Source organism: Amphiprion ocellaris, chromosome 15 (genome assembly GCF_022539595.1).
Source record: "Amphiprion ocellaris isolate individual 3 ecotype Okinawa chromosome 15, ASM2253959v1, whole genome shotgun sequence".
Taxonomy (NCBI): domain Eukaryota; kingdom Metazoa; phylum Chordata; class Actinopteri; family Pomacentridae; genus Amphiprion; species Amphiprion ocellaris.
In genome coordinates, this window is record NC_072780.1 from 11138419 (window position 1) to 11147712 (window position 9294).

Consider the following 9294-nt stretch of genomic DNA (forward strand, 5'->3'; position numbering starts at 1 on the left):
GGGTTGTGATAATAATAGGAGTTTCAGGAAAGGAAAAACATACTGCAGCCTGGAAAGGAGAAGAGTCAAGATGACTGTCACTATGTAAGTGATATATATTGATTCTTAGTGAAACTGCCTTGTTTATACAGACCGCATAAATCAGGAAGTGCAAGAAAAGAATAGAAAGGAGACTATAATTATAAATTTTAGGCTCTAATGTAACGTTAAATTTATGCGACTTCGGGTGCTCAGAATAACTCCGTAATTATGGGAACTGTGTGAAGACCTGAGATAATGGAAAGTTTTTATTTAATCTATAGGAGCACACACAACCACTGATTCTATTTACTCTGGTTAGTACTGAGAAGTCAATGTTTAAGTCATTTTTTCTTTGTTTCAGAACTGGGCTCCGTATCACTATTGGAGGGTTGATTAAAATTGCAATATCATCTGTGATTATATCAAACCCTGCTTTGATAATAATAGGGGTGACAACAGTGGCAGTTACAGGCGCCATAATCCTCATGAAGAGTAAGTGATTCTCCAACTTGTTACAATTTTTCTTGGTCATTTAGTGTCACATCTAGTGTCTCTCTTCGCTGTTGCAGTGATTTTGCTATTTGCAGACGGTCCCTGTTCACTCATTGCACAGCCGGCTGCGCATAGACGCCAATGTTATTTGTGCAGCTTGAAAGACAGCTACTTTTGATAAAAACTGGCCTTGTAGCACATTGTCTACCTTACAACGATGGGAAACAGGCATCGTTTATGTTTTGACAAAGTGTATCTAATGAGTTATTGATGCCAGAAGTCCGACTCTGTGAATATCTTTCCAACTTTACCGAACTAGGGCACAGGGACTTCCTGCAAATTGCAAAGCTGCAAACAGTAAAGAGAGACGCTACACAAATATTCAATAACTTCACTCTTACACACTGTAGTGTCACCAAATTTGCTGCAGCCATTAATTAGCTCCTCCTGGTCTTACTACAACTCTTGGTTTGATATGGTTGCAGTGATTTTGGTGATACTTCAGTACATAAGAGTGAATTTTTTTTTTACTATAAAATTCCTTAAATTCTATTTTTTTTTCTTTATCAAACAAAGAGTTGTAGTATGACCAGCAGGAGCTAGTTAATGGCTGCAGTAAATTTTATGACATTACAGTGTATAGGAGTTAAATTACTGAATTGTTTTTACTATAAAAATTTCTTAAAATTCAGATTTTTTTTTTTTTATACATATCAAACCAAGAGTTGTAGTGTGACCAGCAGGAGCCAGCTGATGGCTGCAGTAAAGTTGGTGACATTACAGTGTATAAGAGTGAAGTTACTGAATTTTATTACCAATAAAAAATCCTTAAAACTATAAAAACATATTTATTGTAAATGTTTTTGCAGCTTGAAAGATGGTGACTTTTGATAAAAACTGGGCTTGTAGCACATTGTCTACCTTACAACAATGGGAAAGAGGCATCGTTTATGTTTTGACAACGTATAGTTTAATCTGTGAATATTTTTCCAACTTTACGTCTACCATGTTCATTCATTTACTACAGAAATTGTATTCAATCAGTGTCCCGTTGAAGCTAAAGTTACACTCTGTGTAGATATACCTGGATGTAACCTGAAGTGACTGGAGCTCATAAAAAAAATAAAAAAATTCTAAGAAGACAGAACAGTGTGAGATCATTACAGCAACAAATGCAACAACAAGAGACGATAAATCCTGTTGAACTAAATACAATCTGTTGCTTTACTTTTGGCCTTTCTACACCTACCTTCTGTTTCTCCTGCCACGAAGGCATTATGATGTTATTTTAGATGAACATACACTGACAATGACAATAGCTATTTTTATAGGTATTTATGTTGTTGGGAAAAAATATATTTGGGTGATATTTGGTAACTTATGGATCACCTAATCTCCTTGTTTTACAGATAAACAAAAACACAACTAGTAGGAAGCTCTGCTCTGACATTCAGCCATGTCATCTACTTTGAACAAAGTCAAAGAAAAACATAAAGAAGCTAATCGAATGGATGAAAGTGATCATGCTGGGGTGGATTCAGCTTCAACTGGCCTCAGTGTGTGAAGAGGAAACAGCTGACATGAAGAAACTACAACCAGACAAGTTCAGAAGATGTTTCTTTGCTAAACACTACATTTGCTGTGTGTGATCTAGTTATCTAAACAAAGAAAATATTACAACTGTGTTCTATCAATATATCTGCTGAAAGTACAAGTATTCCTTATTTTCTTTACAGAAACGGTTTTGACTAAATATTCTCACAGAAAATGCAAATCTGCCATCTCCAAATGATGCACCAAACATAATTTCTCAGAAACAAAGTGGACGTAGTTAAAACTGGTAGACACACCATAAACATAGTGTGTTGTTAAATTATCCTCTGTTTTTGTGTTGTAATGATATTGTTCAAAGAAAACACTGAAATTGGAATACAGAGTTAAAAAACAGTTCTTGAAGAGGCATCTCTCTGACTTTGCAACTCTACACCAAATTGGATTTCAATTTGGCAGATTTTTGTTTGTTTGTTTGTTTGTTTTTGTTATAAATGTGAGACTGCATTTCTGAAAATAGATAAACGGTTAAGCAAAAAGATTTTCTATATCTTCAAGAAAACAAGGACCTTGTTCTGAGTTAGAGAAGGTTCTTTGCCAACGCTGGTCTGGGCATGTCTCATAAACTTCTTATGTTTTTAAAAAAAAGTCTTGACTCAGATTGAAACTGAAAGCTGCAAAGCCTTATTTGGGGAAGCAGTTTTGTACAGAAAAGCTAATGCTGTGTTTATTTGATGCAACATATTTGGAGGGAGGTCTGAATTTTCTGTGTTCTCACAGAAAAGGTGGAGAGGAAGATTTTGGCTTCATTTTTGTAACTTTGTATTTGCCATCAAATTAAACAACACTGTACGCTGAACAAACCAAGTTTATTTCCTGTTTTTGTCTACTTCTCTGCACACCGCCTGCAATCAGATTCACACCTAAAAGTAAGAGACCAACACTGGGAGTTTCCCTGTTTTACTCCAACGTTAAGTTGAATGTTTTAAATTTGGAATTTAACATTTAGTTTTAGATTTAAAATATATAAATATATATAAAACTAAATGTGAAAAAATGCTTTTACAGCTTTGCTCTGCGCATGTCTCATAAACTTCCTATGTTTAAGGGGTTGTGATAATAATAGAAGTTTCCGGAAAGGAAAAACATACTGCAGCCTGGAAAGGAGAAGAGTGAAAATGCCTGTCATTCTGTAAGTGATTTATATTGATTCTAAGTGAAACTGTCTTTTTTGTACAGACTGCACTTTCAGGAAGCGCAAGAAAAGAACAGAAAGGAGAGTATAATTAAGAATTTTAGGCTCTAATGTAATGTTAAATTTATGCAATTTCAGGTGCTCAGAATAACTCTGTAATTATGGGAACTGTGTGAAGACCTGAGATAATGGAAAGCTTTTATTTAATCTACAGGAGCACACACAACCACTGATTCTATTTACTCTGGTTAGTACTGAGAGGTCAATTTTTTTTAAGTGTGTCGCTTCTTCTTTGTTTACAGAGAGAAGCTCCGTGGCTCTTTTGCTTTTGGAGCACTGAGGGCTGCGATTAAAACAACTGTGGTGATAACAGACAGTGCTTTGTTCATAATAGCAGGGGTGGTAACAGTGGCATTTGTAACCTGCAAAATCTTGGCGAGGGGTAGGTGATTCACCCTCTTGATCATTTTGTTACACCTCCATGCTCAGTGTCCAAAAATTCCACTAAAACATCTACTGTGTTCATTCATTTACTACAGAAAGTGTGTTCAATCAGTGTGTAGTTAAAGCTAAAGTTACACTCTGTGTGTAGATATACCTGGATGTAACCTGAAGTGACTGGAGCTCAGAATAAATTTTTTTAAAAAGTATTTCCAAGAAGACATAGAACAGTGAACATACACTGACAATGACAGTAGTTATTTTTATAGGTATTTATGTTGCTGAAAACATATCTGGGGGATATTTGGTAACTTATGGATCACCTAATCTCTTTGTTTTACAGTGAAATGGTAGGAAGCTCTGCTCTGACATTCAGCCATGTCATCTGCTTTGAACAAAATAAAAAAAAAAAAAAACAAACATAAAGAAGCTAATCGAATGGATGGACGTGATCATGCTGGGGTGGATTCAGCTTCAACTGGCCTCAGTGTGTGAAGAGGAAACAGCTGACATGAAGAAACTACAACCAGACAAGTTCAGAAGATGTTTCTTTGCTAAACACTACAATTGCTGTGTGTGATCTAGTTATCTAAACAAAGAAAATATTACAACTGTGTTCTATCAATATATCTGCTGGAAGGACAAGTATTCCTTATTTTCTTTACAAAACTGGTTTTGACTGTAAATATTCTCACAGAAAATGCAAATCTGCCATCTCCAAATGATGCACAAAACATGATTTCTCAGAATCAAAGTTGACATACTTAAAACTGGTAGACACACCATAAACATAGTGTGTTGTTAAATTATCCTCTGTTTTTGTGTTGTAATGATATTGTTCAAAGAAAACACTGAAATTTGAATAAAAAAAAAAAAAAGACTTCTGGAACTGGCATCTCTTTCCCACTTTGCAACTCCACACCAAAATGGATTTCAATTTGGCAGATTTCTTTTTAGTTTTGCTTTAAATGTGAGACTGCATTACTGAAAATAGATAAACGGTTAAGCAAAAAGATTTTCTAGGTCTTCAAGAAAACAAAGATGTTTACCTAAATTAATTGTTTTCTAAATGAAAGTGAAAGTATTCCAGACATCAAATGAACTCAGTGAACAACCAACAGCAAGAAAGAAAAAGAAAATGCCCAGAATCACTGTAATGTTGGTTAACTGGTTTTAGAGCAAGAGGAGGATATTTAATAAGCACACCTTTGTTCCACTCTTATGTGACTATTGAACATCAGTAGAGTTTTTGTCTTTTAACTGTTCATGTACTTCATTTACATCAACACTTTTTCATGCCATTCTGTTGTAATTCTCACATTTCTTTTTAGTGATGCACCAGTCTTTCAATTTTTAACCAATAATAAAGACTTTCTATTCTGTTTTTCTTCTTTAAATTTCCACTGCTTTCTAATTTCGTGGTTTTTAATATTAGAATTGAAAACGTGCATGAAAACAAGTGGAAGAAACACATACATACATAAAGCTGAAAGGCTCTTTGTCTTGGACTACTCCACCTTTATGTGCAATAATTTATTATCATTTTTTTTATATTACTCTACTACCCCAGAAACATTTCCAGCTTTATGTCTTGCTTCTCTATTCTTGTCTTTTTACTAATTTATCACAGTTTCTTTTGCTTATTATTATTATTATGATTATTATTGTTATTATTGTTGTTGTTATTATTATTATTATTATTATTATTATTATTATTATTATTGCTTTTCTTTTTCTTTTCCACTGCTTTTATTCTGATATTATGTAATATTTTTCTAAGCCGTTCCTGGCAGTAGAAGGTACATGTATGTTCAGGTGTTAATTTTTTAAATTTGTTTGTTACTGGTTGCTTCATATGGTTTGGTTTTTGGGAAGGACCTGGGTGGAGGAAAGAGAGAGGAAAAAGAGGAAGAAGGGGGAAAAAGGGGCAGGGGCTGGAGCACGATCATAACACAAACTCAGGGTACCAGAACTAGAACATGCACAATGGGAACCTATTCACCATGAGGAAATGATTGTATGTTACTAAAAATTTAATGGGTTAAATAAGTCAGTTTTTGAAATATGTTTGATACAGAGTTGGCTTTAATAAAAGCTTAATGTCGAAAAGCCATCTCTTGTCTGAGCCATTTCTATGCTATGCTATTTCCCGGGGCTTTCATTTTGAGATGTGACATGTTAAAATCATTAGTTTTCAGCAATGTTATCACTTTATATCATCACATTCTCTGATATCAATTTTACAGTAATAAACTGTTTATGATGATTACAGTACAAACAGTAAAATAACAGTATAATGGCACCAAAGTAGAAATGTGAACATGGGACAATCTCCCTAAGGAAAACTGTGCATGCAGTGCTGTATGAATTCCAGTGCAGTCTTCCTACACCTCCTGACGTTCCTGTCTGTTAGGCCACAAATTCTTATCCACATCACAAATATCTTCTCTTGCGTCTTTGAATGATTTCAGAAAACCCTAACCCTTCACACATTTCCCTTCGTACAGAAATTCAAGATTCAACTGGGAGCAATTTACCAATTCAGGACAGATTTAGAAAAAACAGTGTAATGGAAATGTATAGAAACATCTTTGACATATTATGACAACTTGTTCAACCATTTTGCATGTGAAGACTTATGCAATGAACTAATGCCTCAATGTTGTGGAGGGTGAGACTATTCAACAGAAACCCATTATAATACATTTTAATCAGCATGACATAAGCAGTTGATAATGTAGGAAACAGCAGAGAATTGAACAGAATCATTTGCATGGATGTATCAAAGCATTTGCAACTTGTTCAAAGAAATAAGAAACTGCTTTTTTGATGTGCACAAGTGACACAATGATGTGAAGATTGAACAAGTAGTTTGGAGAATTACAATTCTGATCTGAGAAATGTACCAAAGCGACTGAGAAAAACTGTAAATTACCATTTAAATTGATTGAAATATGAGGAGTATTTTCTTTAGGACAACAAATTAAGCACAATCTACACTGAGTCATAAGATTCTTCCTCAACTCTTCTGGTTCTAAGGTCCTGTTCAACTGGACCGTCCCATATTTGTTAAAAGGGAATCCTATTAAAGTGCTACACAGGAGATCTGAACTTTGGTTTCATGGATATACATGGATTCTCATATAAATCATCAGCGTGTATCATTTGCTGCTCTGTTTAAATCTGCTGACCAGACTGTTCCTGTGAGCGATGGTAACGTATCTTCAATGCATCCTATAATAAGCTATAATTAAAGTCACAGTTCAGGCCAAAACATAATTGTCTATTAAGATTCTTATTACGTTACTGACACTCAAACCTTTACATAATCTGCTACATCAGGTCTGTTTGGTGAGATTTACAGTAGCTACAGTGCAAGTCAAAAGTGTATTTCAGAAAGAAAGGGCTAATCAGAAATGTAAAATTCTATCACATGACTCTTTAAGGAGCAAGAAAAAGATAAAAACACTATCTGCAACTAAATCCTGTGTCAGGATTGACAGAATCCGGCTGGTGTTTTGTAACCAAGACGTATTTTGCATTTTCTGCCTTTTGCTTTGCTGAGGATTATGGGTATTGTAGTGCAAAAACCAATCTACAGCTCAAAAAGAAGCACCAGACATACCATAAACATATAATGTAGTTACATTATTCTGTGCTTTTGTGTTGTGGTGATATTGTTCAAATAAAACACTGAAATGGGAATATAGAGTAAGAAAAACACCACTTCTGGAACTGACATCTCTTCCCACTTTGTTGCTCCACTCCAAAATGGATTTAAATTTGGCAGATTATTTTAGTTTTTCTTGTATTTCAGGCTGTATTCCTCAAAGTAGGTAAATGGTTGAGCAAATAGATTTCATAGGTCTTCAAGAAAACAAACTCAGTTTGCTAAATGAAAGTGAAAGTATTCCAAACATCTAATGAACTCAGAGAACAAACAGCACATTGTCAAAGTGGTCAAGAGAGTCAAAAAGCCCAGACTCACTGTTATGTTGGTTAACTGGCTTAAAAAAGAAAGATAATAAATAAGCACAGCTACTTTCCAATACACATAGACACAAACAAAAGCAAAACTAATACTCCAAACCACAGCACATATGACAAAATTATGTGAATGGGCCAGAAAATGGTGATGATTTTATGATCTTTTAACATTTGACAGTATGGTCTCATAGTGCCACACTGAGTCTTGATGTGGGGAAAACTGTCACAATGATGTTGAGTTTTGTCCGATATCCCACAATTGATGCATTATTCGGTAAAATGATTAAAGTGTCTATAAAGTGATCTATTGTGTGACCATAATGAGAAGGCACACTGACCATTATAGGTGCGGTAAGTTCACATTATTAAACAGTTTTTGATAAAATATATCTACCCGTGTAGACTTACTTAATACAGTGTTGTTCATTTCAGTTTCTGCATCTAAGAGCTGGTTTAACAAGAAAGACTAAATAAGCTGCCAATGATGGGAGTTTCCAGAAATCAAGACATATAAGTTTAAGAGTGAGTGCAATGCCAAAAAAACACTTACTGCTGCTTGGAAAGAAGAAGAGTTAAGATGCCTTCTAAAGTGTTAGTGATTTATATTGATTCTAAGTGAAGCTGTCCTGTTTGTGTAGACTGCAAAGTTCAGAAAGAGTGAGAAAAGAATAGAGACTATGATTACGAATTTTTGGCTCTAATGTAATATTAAATTTATGCACCTTCATGTGCTCAGAATCACTCCTTAATTATTAAGTGTGTGAAGCCCTGAGATAATGGAAAGCTTTTGATTAATCTACAGGAGCTCACACAATCACTAATTTTATTTACTCTGGCTGGTACCGAGAGCCACATTTGTTTTTGCGCGTATCCCTTTCTCTTTATTTCAGAACGGTGTCTCTCTCTCTTGCATCGGGGATGATGTTTGCAGTGAAAGCTTTGAGTCTATCAAACCCTGCTTTGTTTGCACTGACAGCTGGTGCAACAGTGACAGGAATCTTAATCTACAATATCGGTAAGTGACCAACAGCCTCTTAAAAACAATCTCTCTTGGTCATTTTGTTCCACCTCCATACTCAGTGTCAAGTGTTTTTAAGGGAAAAATTACAACAAATTCTATTGAAACGTCTAAGAAGTCCATTCATTTAATGCCATCAGTGAGCAGTTAAAGCTAAATTTACAGTCTGTACTGACTGATTGACTTGATTGTTGAATTGAAATGACTGATTTTGACTATGAAAGTATGATTTTACAAATACCTGGCTGTAACACAAAGTCAGTGTAGTTTTTATTGAAAAATTATATTTCCAAAAAAGGCATCGGACAGTGGGGTGAGATCACTGCAGCAACAAATAGACGATAAATCCTGTTCAACAAAGTACAATCTGTTGCTTTACTTTGGCCCTTTCTACGTATAGCTACACTCTGCTGTTTTCCTGCCATGTAGGCATTATGTTGTAGTCTTTTTCATAGGTATTTATGTTTCTTTTATTTTTATTTTTTCAGGGAAATCATCCGACAAGAGTACGAAGGAACAACCGCACATCGACTCCGACGTTGAGCCAGATCCTGCACCGGATGATACAAATGCAGAGCTTTTATTGGCC

At 35.0% G+C, this 9294-nt stretch overlaps 1 long non-coding RNA gene across 1 annotated transcript; it reads left to right on the plus strand.

The window, feature by feature from the left end:
* LOC111573763 (uncharacterized) lies at positions 1–4303 on the plus strand. The gene is made up of 6 exons (XR_004848005.2): positions 1–84; positions 383–513; positions 1923–2993; positions 3173–3256; positions 3562–3701; positions 4044–4303. It is a non-coding gene; the product is annotated as an uncharacterized LOC111573763 (long non-coding RNA).
* The last annotated feature ends 4991 nt before the right edge of the window (positions 4304–9294 follow it).